Source organism: Molossus molossus, unplaced genomic scaffold, assembly GCF_014108415.1.
Source record: "Molossus molossus isolate mMolMol1 unplaced genomic scaffold, mMolMol1.p scaffold_m16_p_10, whole genome shotgun sequence".
Classification (NCBI taxonomy): Eukaryota; Metazoa; Chordata; class Mammalia; order Chiroptera; family Molossidae; genus Molossus; species Molossus molossus.
Window position 1 is genome coordinate 23,884,909 of NW_023425345.1, and position 22,858 is coordinate 23,907,766.

The 22,858-nt window shown below is 40.9% G+C and overlaps 1 protein-coding gene across 1 annotated transcript in view; it reads right to left on the reverse strand.

Moving 5' to 3' along the window:
- Window positions 1–22,341, reverse strand: part of STYK1 (serine/threonine/tyrosine kinase 1) — a 47,026-nt gene extending 24,685 nt beyond the window's left edge. The window contains exons 1-2 of the mRNA XM_036252536.1: window positions 22,269–22,341; window positions 21,344–21,400 (exon numbers count right to left, since the gene is read on the reverse strand). The gene's annotated coding sequence lies outside the window, so the exon portion shown is untranslated. The remainder of the gene's footprint in view (window positions 1–21,343; window positions 21,401–22,268) is intronic.
- Window positions 22,342–22,858: the final 517 nt, after the last annotated feature.

The window sequence follows — 22,858 nt, forward strand, 5'->3', positions numbered from 1 at the left end:
GGAGAGAGAGAGAGAGAGAGAGAGAGAGAGAGAGAAACATCGATGTGAAAGGGACACATCGAATGGTCACACATCGAGTGGCTGCCACCCACACGACCCAACCAGAGCCAGGAACAAACTGCAACCGAGGTACATGCCCTTAGCGGGAACCAAACCCTGGTCTCTCTGGACCGCAGGCCAACGCTCTACTGCTGAGCCAAACTGGCCAGGGCCATTGTCATGTTTTTTTCATTGATTTTTTTTTTTTTAAAGAGAAACATCAATTCCTTGTTCTACCCATTTATTCATTCATTGGTTGACTCTTGTAGGTGCCCTGATTAGCGATCAAACATATTAGGATGAGACTCTATCCAATTGAACTACCTGGCCAGGATCCATTTTTATGTTTCTAAAGTAGATGTTCTTTAGCTTTCGTGAGATTTTCAAACACTTTGTAATCCTCTCAAATATCAAGAAATGTTTTTCTTTTGGGGGGTGGGGATGGGGGAGGTTCATTTTTATTTTTTTAATTTTTAAGTTTAATTTGTACATCTTAAACACTTCCTATTTTTCACTCATTCCCCCAAACCCCCTCTGTCAGACAACCATCAAAATGTTCTCTGTAGATCCATAGCAATACAGTCATAGTAGGGGTCTTTTACATCCCACTTTTACATTTTACTGACATCATGAGTTCGATTCCCAGTCAAGGGCATGTACCTGGGTTGCAGTTGGGGTCATGCAGGAGGCAACCAATTGATGTGTCTCTCTCACATCAATGTCTCTGTCTCTCTCTCTCTCTCTCTCTCTCTCTCTCTCTCTCTCCTTTCCCTCCCTCCCTTTCACTCTATCTAAAATAATCAATGGAAAAAAATATCCTCAGGTGAGGATTAGAAAAACAAAAACAAAAACTCCCAGCAAACAAAAGACTTGGACCAGATGGCTTCACAGATGAGTTTTACCAAACATTCAAAAAAGAGTGAATGCAATCTCTATTAAAATACCAATGGAATATTTCACAGATCTAGAACAAATATTCCAATAATTGATATGAAACCAAAGAAGACCCAGAAGAGCCACAGCAAGCTTGAGAAAGAAGAACAAAGTTGGCAGGATCACAATACCAGATATCAAACTATACTACAAGGCTATTGTAATGAAAACAGCCTGGTACTGGCACAAGAACAGGCATATAGCCCTGGCCAGTTTGGCTCAGTGGTTAGAGCGTTGGCCTGCGGTCCAGAGAGACCCAGGTTCAGTTCCCGCTAAGTGCACGTACTTCGATTGCAGTTTGTCCCGGGCCCTGGTTGGGTCGTGCGGGTGGCAACCACTAGAGGTGCCCCTTTCACGTCAATGTTTCTCTCTCTTTCTCTCTCTCCCTTCCACTCTATCTGAAGAAAAATATGGAGAAAAAAAAAAAGAACAGGCATATAGACAAATGAAACAGAAAAGAGACCCCAGAAATTGACTCATGCCAATATAGGCAATTAATAGTTGACAAAGAAGGTAAGAGCATACAATGAAGCAAAGGTAGTCTATTCAATAAATAGTGTTGGGAAAATTAAAGAGTTACATGCAAAAAAATAAAACTAGACCAACTTACACCATATACAAGAACAAACTTAAAATGGATGAAAGACTTAAATGTAAATCTTGAAACCATAAAAATCCTAGAAGAAAACATAGGCATTAAAATCTCAGACAGCTCGTCCAGCTGGTGTGGCTCAATGGTTGAGCATCGACCCATGCACCAAGAGGCCGCCTGTTCGACTCCCAGTCAGGACACATGCCCAGGTTGTGGGCCCAGTCCCCCCAGTGGGGAGCATGCAGGAGGTGACCAATCAATGTTCTCTCTCATTGATGTTTCTATCTCTCTTTCCCCCTCCCTTGCTCTCTCTCTAAAATCAATAAAAAAAAAAAAAAATTTTTTTAAATAAAAAAATAAATCAAATATCAGCTCATGTAGCAATATTTTCACAAATACATTGCCTAGGGAAAAGGAAACAAAGAAAAAAATTAACAGCCCTGGCCAGTTTGGCTCAGCAGTTGAGCGTCAGCCTGCGGACCAGAGAGTCCCGGGTTCGGTTCCTGCTAGGGGCCTGTACCACAAAAAAATAAAAATAAAAAAATAAAAATAATTTTAGCCCTGGCCGGTTTGGCTCAGCAGTTAGAGCGTTGGCCTGCGGTCCGGAGAGACCCGGGTTCGGTTCCCGCTAGGGGCACGTACCTTGGTTGCAGTTTGTCCCCAGCCCTGGTTGGGTCGTGTGGGTGGCAACCACTCGATGTCTCACGTCGATGTTTCTCTCTCTCTCTCTCTCTCCCTCTCACTCTATCGAAAAATGTCCTTGGGTGAGGATAAAAAAAAAAAAAAAAGAAAAAAATTAACAAATGGGACCACGTCAAACTAAAAAGCTTCTGCACAGCAAAAGAAACCATCAACAACATGAAAAGAGAATCTACTGTATGGGAAAACATATTCAACAATAATACATCTGATAAGGATTTAATTTCCAAAATATGCAAAGAATTCATACACCACAACACCAGGAAGACAAACAATCCAATTAAAAAATGGTCAAAGGACCTGAATAGACACTTTCCAAGGAGGACATACAGATAGCCAATAGACACATGAAAAAATGCCCAATGTCAGTAAATATCAGAGAGATGCAAATTAAAACTACAATGAGGTATCACCTCATACCTGCCAGAATGGCTACCATCAATAAATCAACAAATAAATAAAAATTAATAAATCAACAAACAAGTGCTGGTGAGGATGTGGAGAAAAGGGAATCCTGGTACACTGCTGGTGGGAATGCAGACTGGTGCAGCCACTGTGGAAAACAGTATGGAAGTTCCTCAAAAAATTAAAAATGGATCTGCCATTTGACTCAGTGATCCTACTTCTGGGACTATAGTCTAAGAATCCCAAAACACCAATTAGAAAGAATATGTGCACCCCTGTGTTTATAGCAGTGTTATTTACAATAGCTAAGATCTAGAAACAGCTCAAATGCCCACCAGTAGATGAGTGGATAAAAAAAGCTGTGATACATTTACACAATGGAATACTATGCAGCTGTAAAAAGGGATCTCTTACCCTCTGACACAGCATGGAGGGATCTGGAGACATTTATGCTAAGCAAAATAAACCAGGTAGAGAAAGACAAATATCATATGATCTCACTTATAAGTGAACTCTAAAAAAGAAAATAAATTGATGAACAAAATTGGTCCAGAGTTATGGATGCATGCAATAGAATAAAGATCTCAGTGGGTGGGGGGTTTGGGGTGGAGGGTGACAAAAAGAGATTAAGGAAAGAACATAAATGCATATATGCATAACCCTGGGGTGGGGTGCGAGCTGGGTAGAGGAAGGCAAAAAGAGAGAAAATAGGAGACACCTATAATACTGTCAACAATAAAATAAAATTTTCAAAAAACTGTATGAGTTTATTTCTGTTTTGGTTTTTTATTTTGTTTTTTAGATTCTACATATAAGGAAATCATATGGGATTTGTCTTTCTCTGTCTGACTCAGAAATAATATATCTTAAATTGGACATTCTCCCTCTGATTACTTTCCATTCCTAGGGTTATTAATCAATAGCAATTCCAGCCCAGAATAAGAACTGTCAAGAAAAGTGAAAAAGCCCTGGTAGGTTTGGCTCAGTGGTCAGAGCACTGGCCCTCAGACCAAGGACTCACAGGTTCGATTCCCAGTGAAGGGCACGTACCTCGGTTGCAAGTTTGATCCCCGGGCCTGGTCAGGGTCCTTAGGGAGAAAATAAATTGATCTCTCTCTCTCTTTCTCCCTTCTTCCCTCCCTCGCCTCCCATTCTATCTAAAAAAAAATTTAAAAAAAAGCAATGAAAAAAATATCCTCTGGCCCTCGCTGCTTTGGCTCAGCAGTTAGAGCGTCGGCCCTCGGACCAGAGAGACCCGGGTTCGGTTCCCGCTAAGGGCACGTACCTCAGTTGCAGTTTGTCCCCGGCCCTGGTTGGGGTTGTGTGGGTGGCAACCACTCGATGTGTCTCTCTCACATCCATGTTTCTCTCTCTCTCTTCCTCCCTCTCTCCCTGCTGCTCTATCTGAAGATGGATGCAAAAATGTTCTCAGGTGAGGATAAAAAAAATAGAGAGAGAGACATATATATATATATATCTCCATCCTCTGGTGAGAATTATTTTAAAAAAGAAGATAGAAAAGTCAAGAACACATAAAGGGCGCCCCCCCTCCCCAAACACAGATTTGCCTCTGATCCATCTATGTCTCCTTTTTCCTACCTGATTAGCACTCCAGAAGACACCTGCACATGATGTTCTCCGGCTTCTTTCCAACACCTTGTTTCTACTGTTGTCAGTCACATTGTATTTTCAAAGGATCAGTCTCCCTCTTTGCAATGCATTCTGCTCGGCTTTTCCTTCTAAAGGGGGTACTTCTGGTGCATAAAAAATCTTTTGGTGTCTCCTCTCATAAGTAAGATCAATTTTGTTTTCTGGCCTCTCCTCCTGCCTATTCTAGCACACTGCCCTCTGGCAGAGACAAGAGCCCCAGCTGAGGAGGACAGAAGACAGTCTGCAAAAGATTTCAGGAACACACACACACTCACACACTCACAGGCACACATCCCAGAGTGCGCACACACAGTTTCTCATTCTCTGATAAATGAGTGCCCAACCCAGGCAGGCAGAGAGACAAATAGCCAGGAGATTACACAATCAGGAAATCCACTCCGCTGCTGCTCAACTCAGTACAGTGTCAAACAAGGTGTGTCACTGTAAAGATTCCAAACATAAAATGTAATCCCATGTAAACAAAAACAAACACCTGGCAAGATTTTTAAAAAGGCACTTCTTGGAACATTTAACCTCCTCATTCTGCACAGCCAAGAGCAAACAGCAGATTCCCCCTCAGGAGTGGGTGAGTGTGCTTCAGAGCTAGGCATCCTGGGAGGGGGAGGAAGTGCAATCAGCACCGACCTGCTGCTGCGATAACCAAGTCAGAGGTTTGAAGTCCTAGTTCTGATTTGGTAAGTAATTCATCCAATATCTGGAAGCATATCCCTTGACACTGCCATTCCTTCTCTCCATCGGTTAAGGAGCAGGACACTCTCTTGAGGTCAGTGAAGAACGAGAGAGAAGCAGGAAGTGAATCACACAAGAGGGCAGGCCAACCAAGTCCCCTCAACCAGTTATTCCGCCTCACCTCTCTCAAATTCTGAAGGCTCCCTTGGACCTTCATCTTTTTACCCATTTCATGGCAGCCCCAGAATCTCACAAGGTTTTCTTCCTATTCCTACCACCCTGCCTATAATTTCCTAAGGGGTAGTGGTAGGAGAAGGAGCTTCGGAGTTGGGCTTCTATTTCAGTCTCTACCATTCGTCATGACTGTGTATGACGTATTCTAACTTTCTGAGCCTCTGTTTTTCCATCTGTAAACTGTAATATCTACCATCTAAGATTGTTGAAAGTGTTGATGTAAAAAACATCCACACCTGTAGAGAATTGTTATAAGAATTTATATGAGCCAAACTGATGACATATGCCAGGGAGAAAGATCTAAAATGCTCCAGGTAATAGCAGCTTTGCAACTTCTTTTATACATTTAAAATTAAGGCAGAGGGAGAAAGCAAGGCGGGGATTGGATTACAAGATAGTTAACAAGATGATGTGCTCTCGTGAGGGTGGTTATTTCAAAGGTGTGTTAACCTAGATGCACATAAACAATGGACAGGGCTTAATTGAGGCAAAGAAAATCCTTTTACTAAAAAGTTTTATACCTGGGGCATGACTACTCATCCTGACCTGCCCAGTGAGGAATTTGTAATCAAATCACTCTGTGAGATTACTTACCATAGAACCTCCTCTTTTTGTTTTGGTTTAAAAAAGTTATATGAGATAATTCATGTCAAATACCTAGTACAGTGCCAGGCCCATTACAGACAATCAATATGGATCTCTCCCTTCCTCCCTCCCTTCTTCACCTCTCCCAGATTGAGAGGTAGTCATATAGCTATACCAATCATGTATGGTTGAATTAAGCCTTAATTATTTTAGAAGAAAATGGAAAGGAAGAAAGGCTGAAAGGCAGAACAATTTGAAAGCAGAGACACCAGAAGAATAAAATTGGATGAGGGTCAAAGAGAATACAGAAGGGGAAAGAATCTTCCCAAAGACCTAGTGATCAGAATTAAAGATGAGGGAAAAGCACTAAATCAAGATTTATCCCTTCATAAAAGGCTCTCTTGGCCCAAATTTAAGTTCTTCTTGTTGCCTGATACAGGTATTATCTTTCCTACCTGGGAGAGAGCCAATTTGGAACTTCCAGGAACAAAGTTAATGCATCATCTGCATCAAACTATGGTTTAGAAGAAAAACACAGGGACCAGAGTCAGAGATGTAGGCTGGATTTATCTTAACTTTGTAAAACTTTGGTTTCCTAATTTATACAACTAAGATAATCATGCCCAATTACCTCAAAAGATTCTATTGAGAATTAATGAGAAGGTAAACATGTTCTTCAATGCTAATAGTTACATGTTCCTGTTCTAGCAAGAATTCAATTGTGTACCATAATTACTTTCAGACCAAGGGTTCCAACTTGGTGTTCCTGAAAATTATGTTGTACTTGAGGTTCTCTAACTTTAACTATGACTGCCCCACCATGATGGTCTCAAGAGAATGTGGCTTTCCTTCAAAGCACTGGCATAAATGTGGGTAAAATCCTCTTCCTCTTAACATAGGTGTAATTCCAATGAGAGTGTCAAAGGACTGACTAAATATAAGAGAGAATAGCTGGAAAACAAATTCAATGAGCTAAAAACCAGTGTGTGTGTGTGTGTGTGTGTGTGTGCATGGATGTGGGTGTGGGTGTGTGGGTGTGTATTTTCTTAAGCAAAAGTTTGCAATCCTGTTATAGCTGCCTTCTTATCTTAATGCAACCACACTGCAGCCCGATAGCCGATAGCCGATAGCCGGCCCAACCTCAGCCATCTGCCTTAGTCCTTTCTTTCTCTGTTCTGAATTTGTGTGCATGAAAAAGATGTTTTCAGATACTTCTTTCCTTAAGGTCCTTTTTATCTTCCATAGTAAAGGCCAAAAAGGCATATTTCTAGGATTCAGCTCATTTTCAATTTTTATTACATGTTTCAGAAGCATAGATTAGTCCATTTCTGAAATCCAATACACTCATCTCTACTACTAATTAGCTGTGTACTCTTGAGCAAATTAACCTCTCCTAAACCTCAGGTTTCTCATCTGTTAAAGTGGGTTTACAGTATTATCTCATGAAGAGTCATTGTAAAAGATAAATGATATTTAGAACAATAGTAGCTTTTACTAATTATTTCTATAATTATAGAAATAAAAATATTCTTGTAATAATTACTATTATCACTCTTCTAACTATGACTTTTTTTGGATAAGAACTTCCTCCTATGTATCATCAATATCATGACATAATACCATAATTAGAATACACATATGTCTATATATCACACAGGAATAAGAGAATTATTTCCTGAGATCTAAGTTTAATGCTACCTAGGTTTCTACTATAATTTTATCACCTTCCTGGGCACAGTATCTGATTCTTTCACATCTTAAGTTTTCAACTCTTATGTTTTTTTTTTAATAAATTACTTCAGAGTTTTTTAACTTAAAATATCACATACTTACAATAAAAGTGGATGCAGCAGATTTTGGACTTCTTTTCCTATACTATGACTCACCAAACTTAAACTGTTACCATCAAGACGAGACCTTGGTTCTTATCTTCTTGAAGATTTCAATCAAGAGACAAAATGCAGCAAAGCAAGCAAGAATTTATTGACCGTAGGAAAAATACACTTAGGACAGTGAAAGGAGGCAGGGCTTACAGGAAGCAGCAGGAGAGCCTGGGCGGGCTGCCTTGGCTCCCTGGGAAGTCAGAGAAAAGGGGGCCTTGGAGACAGGTTCAGGGGATAGCCTGGTAAGAGCTGCTGCTGCTGCCTGCTGCTCCCCTGGTTGCAAGTCTCATGGGGTCCCTTGGAGTTTAAGACATATGTGCCTGAGGGGGAAGAGAATGGCATTGGCCAGGACTTTCCTTTTCAAGGGTTTTAAAGGCTGGGCATTTAGGGGAGGCCCTACGGAAGGATCAATGGAATATTTATCAGCTTTAAGCTGCTGTACCAAAATAAGATTTATTCTCTTAATTTGTCTGTCCTTGGGTGTGGTTGGCAAATGGCACTAGTAATTAGATTTCTGCTCTCTGTCCCCCTGAGTAGAGTGATTTAAGCTATCTACCCTCTGGTGGGGGAGAAGTGCAAACCATTTATTCTTAAATATTGTTGTATGAAAAATAGGATACTAGGTGGCTGCAAACTGCTATTTAACTATCTGTCTTCATTTGCCTAGTTCGCTTGTCCTGGAATTTTCCTAGTTTACTATTCTACAACAAAACCAGTGTGGTCCTCCTTGAGGACCACAAGTCTCAATGCCCAGGATGTAGCAATTAAGTCAGAATCAGACTCTCTCGGAAGGAGAACCAGGGAGCCTGGTATTGGGATTTGTTTAACACCCCCAAGGTTAATTCTAACTCACAGCAAAGTTTGGGAATTTAGCCTTAAGCTCTCATTACCTTCCTTTCTTAATTAATACAGAGAAAATTCACCAGGTTCTAGTTAGGTTCTAAATTGACAATCTCCTCTCTCTCTCTCTCCCCACCCCCCCTCAATTTTATGTTATTTGGGGCCAGTTCCCCTGGGTTTTAATTCCTAATCTAAAATATAATAGATCATTATGATTTTTGCCCTTCCTAACCAGAGATATTCTAACAAGACAAATGAGATAAAACATAAAAAGATGTTAATGTTCTAGCCCTGGCCAGTTTGGCTCAGCGGTTAGAGCGTCGGCCTGTGGTCCGGAGAGACCCGGGTTCGGTTCCCTCTAAGAGCACATACTTCGGTTGCAGTTTGTCCCCGGCCCTGGTTGGTCGTGCGGGTGGCAGCCACTCGATGTGTCCCTTCACGTCGATGTTTCTCTCTCTCTCTCTCTCTCTCTCTCTCTCTCTCTCTCTCTCTTTCTCTCTCTCTCTCTCCCTCCCCCTCTATCTGTACAAAAAATGGAAAAATGTCCTCGGGTGAGGATAAAAAAAAAAAAAAAGATGTTAATGTTCTAGAATAAAAGTATTTCAGATCCAAAAAGGAATTATCATGTTCAGCCCACCCCATGCCCACTGCCATCTCTTCTGACGTATCCTTGCTTCCTACAATTAAAGCTTTTCTATAGCAAATGATTTGGAGATCTGTTACGCTGTAATTAAGGTTATGATATTTCAAAGTATCTCATGTCAACTCTACTTATTGCTCTATCATGTAGTGATCATACTTTTTTTTCCTTTTATATATCACTACTATTAAGTTTTAGGGAGACAAAGGTTAATGCATGTAAAGAGAGGTGATATGAGATGTACTTTGGAGAAAAATCTGAGATCAAATCAACTTTATGTAATGCTATTTCTGTACCAGCATGGACTTCGGTGTAATGAGGTCCTGGCCATAACTCTCACTTTGGCTTCAGCTGCCTCCTGCCCTGGAATTTGCCATAAATTCCTCCCCTAGATTATTTCTCAATAGAAAGTGCTAGGAAAACAATGAGTCTTCCTAGCACTGTGCGACCACACTATTAGACCAAAAGATTGGTCATCAGTGCATCCTTCAGATTGATTTATGACCAAAAGGGGGAAATAAATGAAAAAAAGGGGGTGGGGTGTGCTTTGGAAAGTAACCTCCCAGGCTGATCTGATTATAAATTCCTAACTAGGCAGGTTGTGGTGGGTAGTCACACCCCAGGCACATAACTTCTTTAGTAAAAATGTTATCTTTGCCTTAAGCAAGACTTGTTCATTGTTTCTGCATCTGAGTTAACATACTTTTGAAATAACCACACTCAGGAGGGAACATAATCTTACTAACTATCCTATAATCCAATCTTTGATTTGTTTTCCCACCTTGTGTATTTGAAAATACACAAAGGAAACTGCAGCAGTATTCCCAGGGACATTTGAGATCTTGCTCCTGGCATATATCATCATTTGGCTCCACTTAACTCTTAAAAAATTTTTCAAAAAGAATAAAAATGGTTCTAGAAGAAATGTACAGTGAAAGGGAATAATTCTATCCTGATACATGCAAAGAGAGAGAAGAAAAACAAAAACAAAAGAAGCAAAAAAACTGAGAAAAAGAAAGAAAGAAAAAAAAAGAGTCATGAGATCTGTTATGGGCCTGGGTCAGCAACTTCCTGTGTGTGACCTTAAGCTAATTAATATCTCTGTCAGAGAGTTAAAGGACTGTGAAATATATAAAGAGTAAAAATACAGCCCAGCCGGTGTGGCTCAGTGGACTGAGCATCCCCCATGGACTGAGAGTTCCAGGTTCAATTCCTGATCAGGGCACATGCCTGGTTTGGGGGCTCGATGCCCAGTAGGGGGTGTGCAAGAGGCAGCCATTCCATGTGCCTGTCTCACATCAATGTTTCTATCTCTCTCCCTTCCTCGCTCTCTAAAAAAAAAATCTATAAAAACATGTTTTTTAAAGAGTAAAAATACAAGGCATTTATTGATATGTAGTACAGAATATCCGAGAAAGCACAACTATGATGAAACCAAGAACATAAAAAATATATTTGAAAGGGGCGGGAGAGAATAGTAGAATAATAGAGAACTGAGCATAATGGAGTCCTAGCCATGATTATAAGAAACGTTAAACATCCCTGCCACGTTCGCTGTGATTGCTTTGTTCTGATTAAAGAAAGCCGTTCTGACCTGGCCCTGGAGTTTACCTCAGAAATGCTGTCCATTCTCCTTATCTGAGAACAAGTGAAAGTTGCTCAACATCAGGGAAAGACCAACAGCCTGGGAGCCCTGGAGGCCAACAACCTTTACAGCCGCAGCCACGTTGCCCCAGCCAGGTTGCCCCAGCCCACACTACTTCCCCAGGCCTAGCATCTGTTATTCCCTATGCCTGTCCTCTGTAACCTTTTACCCACTGTTACTCTTTCTACTTCCTCATGCCCTTAATCTGTAACCCATTATTTTTCCGTTTTTGCCTGCCTGCCCTTCCCCACATAGCTACCCTATATAAGCAACCGGCTAGTGATGGGGTTCAGTGTAGACTTTTCAGGGATGACCTACTACTCTCCCATACTGCCGGCAATATTGGAATAAACGCTTACATTCGATTCAACCTTGTCTCTGCTTAATTGGCTCAAGTAGTGACAGAAAGCTGGGACCCATTCGTTGTCCAGTTTTGTATTTACATACAAGAACATTCAGAAGTGTAAAACCAGAGGAAAGGTGGACAACAGTTTTTCTCTATCCTTTTAAGTAAGGAATTCAATACCTTATATCCATCCCTCAAAACAGGTATAATCTCTATTTGCTGTCAACAGAGAGCAAGAGCTACAAAATTGCAGGCATAACCCCTACAAAAATACAGACAGCAGCAAAAAGGGATGGGAGTATTGCAAATAAATGTATAAACCTGCCACCCTCCTGTGTTCTTGATTTGTCCTGGGGAATAAAACCGTGACAGAGATAGCGGCTTTACAGACTTGTGTGATCTTTTTGAAATGAAGAGGCAAGAAAGATCCCCATCAAGACAGGACAGAACAAAGATCATGAGTTTAGTGTCTAACTTCTAGAAAAAAGCCCTCGAAAGTTTTTGCCTAATATTTATTTAAATTGAACAACTCTGGTTTTCTTCCTTGCTCTGGTGTCTTCCCTAACATATTTTTGGACCTTTTTCCAGGACCCTGGTAAGAAGGCATTGATTGTATCCTTGATTTGTATTCTTTCTCCCTCTTTTTCCACTAACCTCGGCTCTTTGCAGGACTCAGATGGAGCAGAGTTCAGACAATAAATCAAATGGAGCGATGGACTGTAAACTCCACCCTGCTCTGTTCCTCCTCAACTGACATTTATGCTCAGCGGCTTCCTTGATACTGGTTTTTGCTTTCCACTGTGGCTTAGTACATTTTATGGCATGTAGTTAAAGTGACAAACATTTATCTAGCATTCACCATGTGTTAGGTACTATTCTGAGCACTTTACATATAGACGAAGAAAAGGGGTCACAGAGAGGTTAAATAACCTGCTTCAGATCACAGAGCTCCTAAGCAGGAATTTGGATCTTCAACCGAGGTCCTGTGGCTTTAGAATCTGTGTTCTTACTTTGTACTATACTGCTTCCCAGGTAGATCATCATAAACATGTTTGTTTTTTAAAATTAGAATTAACTTTAATATTTGTTAGCTCTTAACTTCCATATTACTGCCCTAAGCCTCTCATTCCAAGAAACCAAAACCCATCACTGTTATCGTTTAACCTTGCCCTCCTCTCATTCCAGAAAACGGAATGATGGAACCACCCTAACCCACCCAAAACTGCAAACGGTTGCTCGACAAGAAAAACAAGTTTCAGGAGACCCCAGCCTTCCACCAATCAAGAACTTGGAAGACCCCAGGCCCGGCCAATCCAAGGCGACCACGTCTCCTCTGCTGAACGACCACACCCCCCAGCCCTGAGTTTGAAAATCCCTGGTCTGTACAAGCCGGTTGCTACTCTCTCCTTCGAGGTAGTCTGGCAGGCTGATTCCCAATAAACCTGCACTTCTGGAGACCCTGCACCGCCTCGTTCTTACAATATTGCTTTATGTTTTTTGATTGAGATATAGTTCACACACCATAAAATTCACCCTTTTAAAATGTACAATTTGTTTTTTAGTATATTCACAAAATTGTGTAACTGTCACTACTAATTTTAGAATATTTTCATCCTCCCTCCCTGAAAAGAAACTGGTACCAATAGCAATCACTCCCCAATGCCCAACTGCCCCCCTGACCCCCCCAGCAATCACTGATCTATTTTCTGTCTTTATGGATTGCCTATTTTGGACATTTCATATAAATTGAATCACACAGTTTGTGGCTGTGTGATTTTTGTATCTGGCTTATTTCACCTTCACATGTTTTCAAGTTTCATCCATTGAATTAGTAAGAGTTTTCTAGAAAAACAGAACCAATAGGATTTACATATGTATAATGAGGAGATGTATTATAGGAATCAGCTCGTGAGGTTCTGGAGGCCAAGACGTCCCACAATCTGCCATCTGGAAAACCAAGAAAACAGGTGATATAATCCAGTCCAAGGTTGAAGGCCTGAGAACCAGGGACTCCAATATTAGAAAGCAGGATTAGGTGTATGTCACAGGTCGCCTTTTTGTTCTATTCAGGCTTTCTGTAGATTGGATGATGCCCACTCACACTGATGAGGCTGATCTTTACTTGGTCTACTGATTCAAATGCTCATGTTTTCCAGAAACATCATTACAGACACACCCAGAAATAATGTTTTAGCAGCTGTCGGGGCATCTCTTAGTCCAGTCAAGATGATACATAAAATTAACCATCACATCCATATTGTAACATAAATCAGTACTTCATTCCTTTTTGTGGCTGAATAATATTCCATTGCATGGATATACTATTTTTTGTTTATCCATTTATCAGTTACTGAACATTGGAATAGTTGCCACTTCCTCACTATTATGAATAATGCATGTATGAACATCTACATACATGTTTTTGTGTGGATATGCTTTTTTTTTTTTTTTTCCTTTTAGGACTATACCTAGGAATAGAATTGCTGGGTCATAAGGTAACTCTATTTAAACTTTAGGAACTGCTAAATATCTTTTAAAGTGTACAATTTTACATTCTCAACAGCAATTTATAAGGGTCCAGTTTCACTACTGATTCTTGCTAACACTTGTTTTTGTTTTTTCTTTTTTATAATCGCCTCCTTAACTGATGTGCAATGGGTATTTCATTGTGGTTTTGATTTGCATTTCCCTGATGATTAGTAATACTGAGCATTTTTTCATGTGCTCATTGGCCATTTATATATTTTCTTGGGAGAAATGTCTATTCAAATTCTTTACCCACTTTTAAATTGGGCATTTGTCTATCATTGTTGAGTTGTTAGGGTTGTTTATATATTCTGAATACTAACCCATTATGTAATATATGATTTCCAATACTTTCTCCCATTGTGTCTCATATATATATGTATATATATATTTTACTTTTGATAGTGTCTTTTGAAGCACAATAATTTCTAATTTTGATGAAGTCCAATTTATCTCATTTTTTTGGTGGGTGGGGCTGCTTGTGCTTTTGGTATCATAGCTAAAAACTTTGCTTAACCCAAATCATGAAGATTTACACCTATGTTTTTTTCTAAGAATTTTTATAGTTTTAGTTCTTACATTTAGGTCTTTGATCCATTTTGAGTTAATTTCTGCATATGGTGTGAGGTAGGGATTCACCATCATTCTTTTGCGTGTGGATATTCAGTGGTTCTGGCACAATTTGTTAAGAGACTCTTCTTCACTTTAATGAATTATTTTGGCACCCTGTCACAAATCAAACAGCCATAGGCATATTGGTTTATTTCAGGACTTTCAATTCTATTCCATTTGATTCTTATGCTCACAGCACAGTATTAATTACTGAAACATTGTAGGAAGTTTTAAAAGCATTCAGTATGAATCTTCCAACTTTGTTCTCTTTTTGAAGACTGTTTTGGATATTCTAAGTCCCTTGTGTTCCTATGTGAATTTTAGAATCAGCTTGATCATTTCAGGGAGAAAAAAAAAGACATCTGGAATTTTGGTAGCAATTATCTATCTGTCTATCTATCTATCTATCTATCTATCTATCTATCTATCTATCAATTTGGGGAATACTGCCATCTTAACAGTATTGTTTTTCTACATAAGAACACAGGTTGTCCTGGCCAGTGTGGCTCAGTGGATTGAGTACCATCCCATGGACTGAGAGGTACTGGTTCAATTCCTGGTCAGGGCACATGCCTGGGTTGCAGGCTCGATCTCCAGTAGGGGTGTGCAGCAGACAGCTGATAGATGTTTCTCTCTCACACCCATGTTTCTATCTCTCTCTCCTTCCCTTTCTCTCTAAAGAAAATATCAATAGAAACATATTTAATAATACTAAAAAAAAAAAAAGAACACGGAATGACTTTCCATTTATTTAGATTTTCTTTCATTTCTTTCAATGATATTTTATAGTTTTCAGTGTACAAATCTCATTTGTTGTTGATGATAACATGTACAGTTCCATGGCCCCTAAAGGTTAAACCAGAATGTGTGTATGATTTGCTGATAGCACAGACTGTTCTGTCTGTAAGAAAATCAGTTCTAGAACAGGCTGGACAGTACATGCCTCCTAAAGGCTGGCCAGACATGCTACCTTTATCTAGCGCCATGACATCATATTAGACCACCACTGATCCTCTTGTATTTGGTTAAGTACACAGAGCACCAAATATTGTAGCTCTGAATATCAGAACCCAGTATTTTCTTTGGCAGCCTTGAGTTGGTCTAAATTTCTCAGGTTGCCATGAATTGGTGGAACTAGAAAGAATATCCAAAGCATCACATCTCTAAATTCCTATCCACACAAATTCTTCTACATATCTAACCTACAGAGACTACCACTCCATGGGCACCCAAAATATGTTTGATTGAGGTTTAAATAAGAGCCATAAAGGTGCAGCCCCCAATATCATTTTTGAAACCCCATAACTCAGGTATGAAGATATGGGGATTTCCATCTAGTACAGAGAGATCTACCCAAGGTTCATTGAACTTCTTTTTCTTGAGTGACTTATCTCACCCTATCCGGATATCCATGAACTCACAACCTGTGACCTTGCTGATACAATCAAATCTTTATTGCTAATCAGTTTGTAGATAACCTAAGCTCATACTTTTATTTATTTATTTATTTTTTATCCTCACCCCAGGACATTTTTCCATTTTTTGTTCAGATAGAGTGGGGGGGGGGGGGAGAGAAAGAGAAAGAAACATCGACGTGAAAGGGACACATTGAGTGGCTGCCACCTGCATTACCAACCAGGGCCGGGGACAAACTGCAACCGAGGTACGTGCCCTTAGCGGGAACCAAACCCGGGTCTCTCTGGACCGCAGGCTGACGCTCTAACCGCTGAGCCAAACCAGCCAGGGCCTAAGCTCCTACTTTTATTTCAAAGTCAGCTTGCTTCTATTTCTCAGTCAGTGTTAACTCAGTGAATTAAAAATAATCAATTTTAATATCAGCCTAAGAAGAGTAGACTTAGAAAGATAAAAGTGTATGCCCTGGCCGGTTTGGCTCAGCGGTTAGAGCATCGGCCTGCAGTCCAGAGAGACCCAGGTTTGGTTCCCGCTAAGGGCACGTACCTCGGTTGCAGTTTGTCCCTGGCCCTGGTCGGTCGTGCAGGTGGCAGCCACTCGATGTGTCCCTTTCGACACTCGATGTGTCCCTTTCACATCGATGTTTCTCTCTCTCTCTCTGTTCCTCTCTCTCCCTCCCACTCTACCTGAACAAAAAATGGAAAAATGTCCTTGGGTGAGGATTAAAAAAAAAAAAAGTGATGGTGATAAAGGGGAGATGATTTATCAATAATTATAAACACATTTGATTTATCTACTTTTTTTTTTTATTCAGTCCTGCAAAGTTCAATTATCCTTTAAAGTTATCTTCAATTTTGTAATAGAAAGCCACTTCAGAATAATCCATGGCTATTTTAACAACCTCATATTGCATGTGGAAACTAAGATCTAAGTGAAAGGTGATTTGCCCTGGGTCAGAAAATAAATCAGAGATCTAATCAGATGTGGGACCTCCTGGTTATGAATATATCATTCCTAAGAGTAGAATGGGTGAGGACAAGAAAGACAGGGAGTGAAACTGAGGTCACTTGGTGTTCTGAAAGCTGCTTGGGCTCCAAGAAGGGATTCAAAGACAGCAAGTTCAACTCAGTGTCAAAAAGCCATTCTCTTCCCACACTGTGAATGAAGCAGCCATATCTTCTGAGCCACTGTAGTCATACCTCCCTGCTAAAGAAACAATAAAAACGGCAACCCTGGCTTCCATTTCTCACTCTGCCTGACAGGCACACTATGAAATACAGTGCACGCTCCACAGATGCCACAGAATTCTAAACGTGCACCGCCACAGAGCCCTTTGGGAGCAGCCCAATACCTCCCCTCCATAACTTACGGGTGAGGAAACTGAGCCACAGAATTAGATGGCTTCCAAGAGCTGATTAGCACTTAAGCTAAGATCAGTCTTGTAGCCCTGGCCAGTTTGGCTCAGCGGTTGAACGTCGGTCTGCAAACCAGAGAGTCCTGGGTTCGGTTCTTGCTAGGTGCACGTACCACAAAAAAATAAAAATAAAATAACTTTTAAAAAAAGACTAGTCTAGTATGTCTTTGAATATCTATCTACTGCTCTCACTACCATTTTCAATCATTCTGGAGGCTGACTGGATATCTGATCTCTTTTAATCCTGTTAAGTTTTGTAGGGATCAGGATAAGGAGAAAGATCCTACTTTATAGTTTCTTCTGCCTGCCAGGACGTTGGGTTATAAATGTGTCTGGACTAGCCTCTGGAAATCTACCCCACATATGTCCAAGGTTGAAAACCAAACACTGTACATTTCAGTTGTATTTTCATTATTGGCATTGCAGGGATTTAAAAGTATTCTAGTGACTATGCTGCTTGTTTCTTCTTCCTCCATCAGAATTCATTTTGATTCATATTATGATATCAGCCCCAAAGGACACTAAAGGGGTCAGGCAATAAAACCTACAGGGAGAGACCACAGATGTAGGAGGCAGGGCAAGTTCAGAGCAGACTTACTAGATTTGTGGCATCTGCTTACAAATCTGATGGAAAACAAGGCAGTCAAGATAAATTTTCAGCATTCCCTTAGTCCCCTCCTCCATCCTGGAACCACAAGCCAAGCCTGTGACTGCTACTATTCAGATAAACAAGTCCTTCCCTCTAACTGGCCAGAGGCAGCACTAAATTTGGGCCCAGGTGGAAGGGGCATCATTGGGCACTGTGACAAGGGTCTGTTAGCTCTAACTTCCATGTTACTGCCCCAAGCCTCTTAAATCTTTTACTTTCATATTGATGCCCCAAGCCTCTTATCGGTTAACCTTGCCCTAAGCCTCTCATTCCAGGAAACCAAAACCCATCACTCCAGTCAGGCAGAACGGAATGATGGAACTACCCTAACCCAAAACTGCAAACGGTCACTCGACAAGAAAATCGAGTTTCAGGAGACCCCCGCCTCAACCAGTCAAGAACTCAGGAGACCCCCAGCCCGACCAATCAAGCACGACCACGACTCCTCGGCTGAACGACCACCACCCCAGCCCTAAGTTTATTATTTTATTATTATTTTTTTTTTATCCTCACCCGAGGAAATTTTTCCATATTTTGTTCATATAGAGTGGGAGGGAGAGAGAGAGAGAGAAACATCGACGTGAAAGGTACACATCGAGTGGCTGCCACCTGCACGACCCAACCAGGGCCGAGAACAAACTGCAACCAAGGTACATGCCCTCAGCGGGAACCAAACCCAGGTCTCTCTGGACCGCAGGCCGATGCTCTAACCGCTGAGCCAAACCGGCCAGGGCCCCAGCCCTAAGTTTAAAAATCCTTAGTCCGGATGAGCTGGTTGCTATTTTCTCCTTGGAGATAGCCCAGCAGGTCTTTCCCTCAATAAACCTGCACACTTCTGGTTCCTCAGCACCGCCTCGTTCTTACAGGGTCAACAGGAGCTTTCTCATCTGGGCCCAGCCTTCAAAGGGACTTTGGAGAAGTCGATTCTAATGACACAAACGAGGCAGGGCTTCGACATACAATTGGTCCTGATAGCTGATTATTATCAGAAAAAAAGTGCTTGAATCATCATCTCTAAACTCCAAATTATCATCTTGGTCAAATATTTTCCATCATTCAGTTGATAGCCTACGAATATAATATGAATGATACCTCCTGGAGTCACTCAACATAATACCCTTCATTTACTCAATAATATAGTACATCTAGTTAAATCATTCAACAACTAATTATAAGACAAAAGCTTGCTACTGTAATACTTTTGAAGCTTTCTCCAGAAAGCTACCTGGCTTAAAATATGAGTATTACATGTGTATTATTGAGATTTTCCTATGGCCACAATGTACCTTTTGAAACATATTTTCCCCCCTTAAACTTTAGCATCTGCTACAATGTGTTGTTAGTAGAATTCTCACACAGCCTAAAATTATACACATATAATCATGTAAATTTAGATCAATGTTCTAGAAATAGCACCATATTTCTAAGTATTTTATTACCTGACAAGTTTAAGAACCACTGTTAAATATATAAAGATGGGTCGGTTTACTCTGGCTGAGGCCGTAAGATGTTAACAGCTGTAGAAGGAAACATTAAAAAGTGTTTCCTTTTCATTTATAATTCTTGCCAATAATTTAGCCCACAAAAATATAAAAATATGGGTGTGAAAAATGCTATCACTATCGTTCAGTTGCTTTGACCACAGGAATGGTGAGGAGTTGGCCATCCATATACCTTGCTACTGCAAAGTCAAGAAGGCTTATTATTATACATGAGCAAACTTATTGAGTTAGGGGGCAGACAAAGCTTAGAAGGTGGGATACAGATGAGACTGATGAGGGCTACAGAAAGCAGAAACATCAGGAAATCATTCTGTTGCCTGAAGACTCGCCCTGAAGAAGTGGTATTTACAGCATGATGAAGCTGGAATCTGCATTGCCCAGTTGAGCTGGAGTTGCAGGAAGGGGACCTAGTGGAGAAGGATGGTGAGCTAAGGGGTAAGAGTAAATTCATGAAAAGTAGCTCAAGTCAAGGGGTAGATAGGAACCCTTTCATCCCATCCCATTTTCCTTCCCATATCCAGAGGTGACTGAACTCTAACCTATCTCCTCATTACTATTTTGGTTAGGAAACTCAGAGATATTATGAGAAGTTAAAAAGACTCATTTATTTATTTGTGTTGTTCAGATAGAGTGTGGGAGGGAGAAAGAGGAAGAGAGAGAGAGAAACATCGACGTGAAAGGAACACATCGAGTGGCTGCCACCCGCACGACCAACCAGGGCCGGGGACAAACTGCAACCGAGGTACATGCTCTTAGCGGGAACTGAACCCGGGTCTCTCTCGACCGCAGGCCGACGCTCTAACCGCTGAGCCAAACCGGCCAGGGCAGGCTCATTTATTTTTAAGCTTGAAAGAATCCCCTGAGATTTCCCAGTCTACCTCAACCCTTCATTTTCTAAAAGAAAAAAATAAAATATCTAAGGACACTGAGGTAAGTGCCTTGTTCTTTGCTCACACACACAAAAGAGCGCCAGAGCTTAGAACAGACTGTAGGTCCCTGGACTCAGCACAGGGCTCTTTCTCCTCTACACTGATGTCTGTGCAATTAGCTGCTTTTTCTTTGTGTACATTCCTTCCCTTCTACTTTCATTTTCCATAGTTATAAACTGTATCCAAGAAATGATATGCTATATAGAGCAATAAATACCCACCCTGTTTATTCAATACTTAATCAGTTTGCCTATTATTATCTGTTTCTTCCCAACCAGACAGTAATTTCCTTAAGGGCATAGTCAGCTTATTTAGGTCTTTCATGAGCAGAGCCAAGAAGTAGGCATGAGCAGTAGCCACATCTAAAGTCAGAAGACATGTTGGGAAACTAAGACCATTCAACCTAGGTCAGTGGGGAAAACAAAAATGAATTAACAGAGTTAAAAGTAAAGCATGAAACCTTCATGACAACAAATATTTAGGGACTTTGGCTATTTTCTTCATCTCTGTATTCTTTCTTCATTATTGTTTCCTTAGCACCAAGAGTGACTAGTGCCTGGCACATATCAAGATTCATATGCTTATTCAATCAATAAATAACTAAATTCACCTATAAAAATAGTGTTGGATCTGAAATAAGTTTTTATAGGAAAATAACCTGTGCAAATTAAGTATAAAGGATTAAATTGTAACACTAAAAGTACAAGTGGTGATGGGGACTAATTTTTAACAGTGTTATATGGAAAATATCATGGTACCCAGGTTTCTGCTCAGTGGGGAAACATTTTTAGTTCTATCATTAGGCATGATGTTGTTTTTCTCTATAAAAGGGATGTAAAGTTTTTTATTACACATAGCAAGCAAAACATTGATCCCTCAGAGTGAAAACAGAAAAATAGACCCTATAAGAAAAACCCGGTCACTGGAAAAACCCAGTCATTGAAAGCTCAGTGTGAGAGACAGAAATAATGCCGTTCCCTACCTACTCCCCCCCACCTCCACCCCCCCCCCAAAGATGTCTATGTCCAAATCTCCAGAACTGTGAATACATGTTAGTTTTTAATAATGTTAAACTAGCACCATAGAATTAAGATTGCAGATGGATTAATGAACTGACCTTAAAATAGGAAGGTTATCCTGGATAGTCCATTGAGTCCAACGTCATTCCAAGGATCTGAAATGCGCAATAAAGCAGAAGAGTTGGCGTCAGCATATGGGATGTGACAAAGACTTGATGTGGCTTGCAGATGGAGGGAGTCATGACCTGAGGAATGTAGGCAGCCTCTAGAAGCTGGAAAAGGCAAGGAAACAGATTCTCCCCGAGAGCCTCCAGAAGGAGCCCAGACCTGCCTACCTACCCATTTCAGACTTCTGACCTCCACAACTCTAAGACAAAAATCTGTGTTGTTTGAAGCCACTAAGTTTGTGGTGATTTGTTCATGCAACAACCGGAAAATAACACACTCAAGTTAAAACAAAACAGAGCTGCAGAACCATGTAACTCCCTGTAGAAGTTTGGAGCACATGCTCACAGGTGCTGGTTGGGAAGTTTTGAGAAAGTGGGAAAACCAAGTGTCTGCAGAAGAAAACTAATATTGATGTGATGCTCAACTAACTGAGCATGTGCGTAATTAGGGAACCAGTCGTTGTTATGGTTGAAATGTGTTGCCCCAGATTCATATGTTGAAGTCCTAGCTTCCAGTACCTCAGAATGTGACCTTATTTGGAAATTGGGAGATAATGGAGGTAATCAAAGTCAGTCAGTCATTAGGGTGGGCCTTAATCCAATATGACTGTTGTCCTTCAAATGGGGGAAAATTTGGAGGCAGCCACATACCCTATGAACATAAAGATAGCCATCTACAACCCAAAGAAAGAGGCCCGAAGCAGATCATTCCCTCACAACCCTGCCAAAACCTGGATCTGGGACTTCTACCCTGCAGAACTGTCATTTAAGCCGCTCAGTTTGTGATACTCTGTATGGCAGCCCTAGCACACCAATACAGCGATGAGGGCACTGAACAAGGGTATATGGTTCTCACCGAAGCAAATACTTTGTCAGGTCCCATTAAAGACCTGGATGGCCCCTAGCTGGCTGTGAGGGGAGAGTCGGGGGTACTGAGGAGGGTAAATGAGGCAGGCGCCTCAAAGCCCTGTTTCCAGTTGCAGTTCAGGGTGGTGTGCTACACATCACAGTAGCCTGTATTTCCACAGCCACTGATGGCTGTCACTAAGTAGTGGGAAGAAAGCAGGGTCTGAAATATAGGAGAAACTCGGATGTGGAAAGGATTCGTTGCAGAAGGAGGACAAAATCACAGAAATAAAAGGGGAAGAAAGGAGACAAAATGGAGCTGAGGTCGAGGGACTGATGATGAGAAAGGAAAGAGACAGAGAAAGAGCAGACAGAGGAAAAGAAAACAGAAATGTGGTCAACAAGGAATAGCATGTAATACTGAACAGGTATTATCTCACTTAAATATCACGACAACCTACTTTACAGAGGAGAAAGCTGAAGCTCAGAGCAGTGAGCCCAAGGCCACACATTTGAATGGCTCTGTGGTCCTGTGATAAGTAATCCCTGTATCTTGCTTGTTTCTCCCTCCCCTGTCCCGATTGCCCCTCTCCACGAATC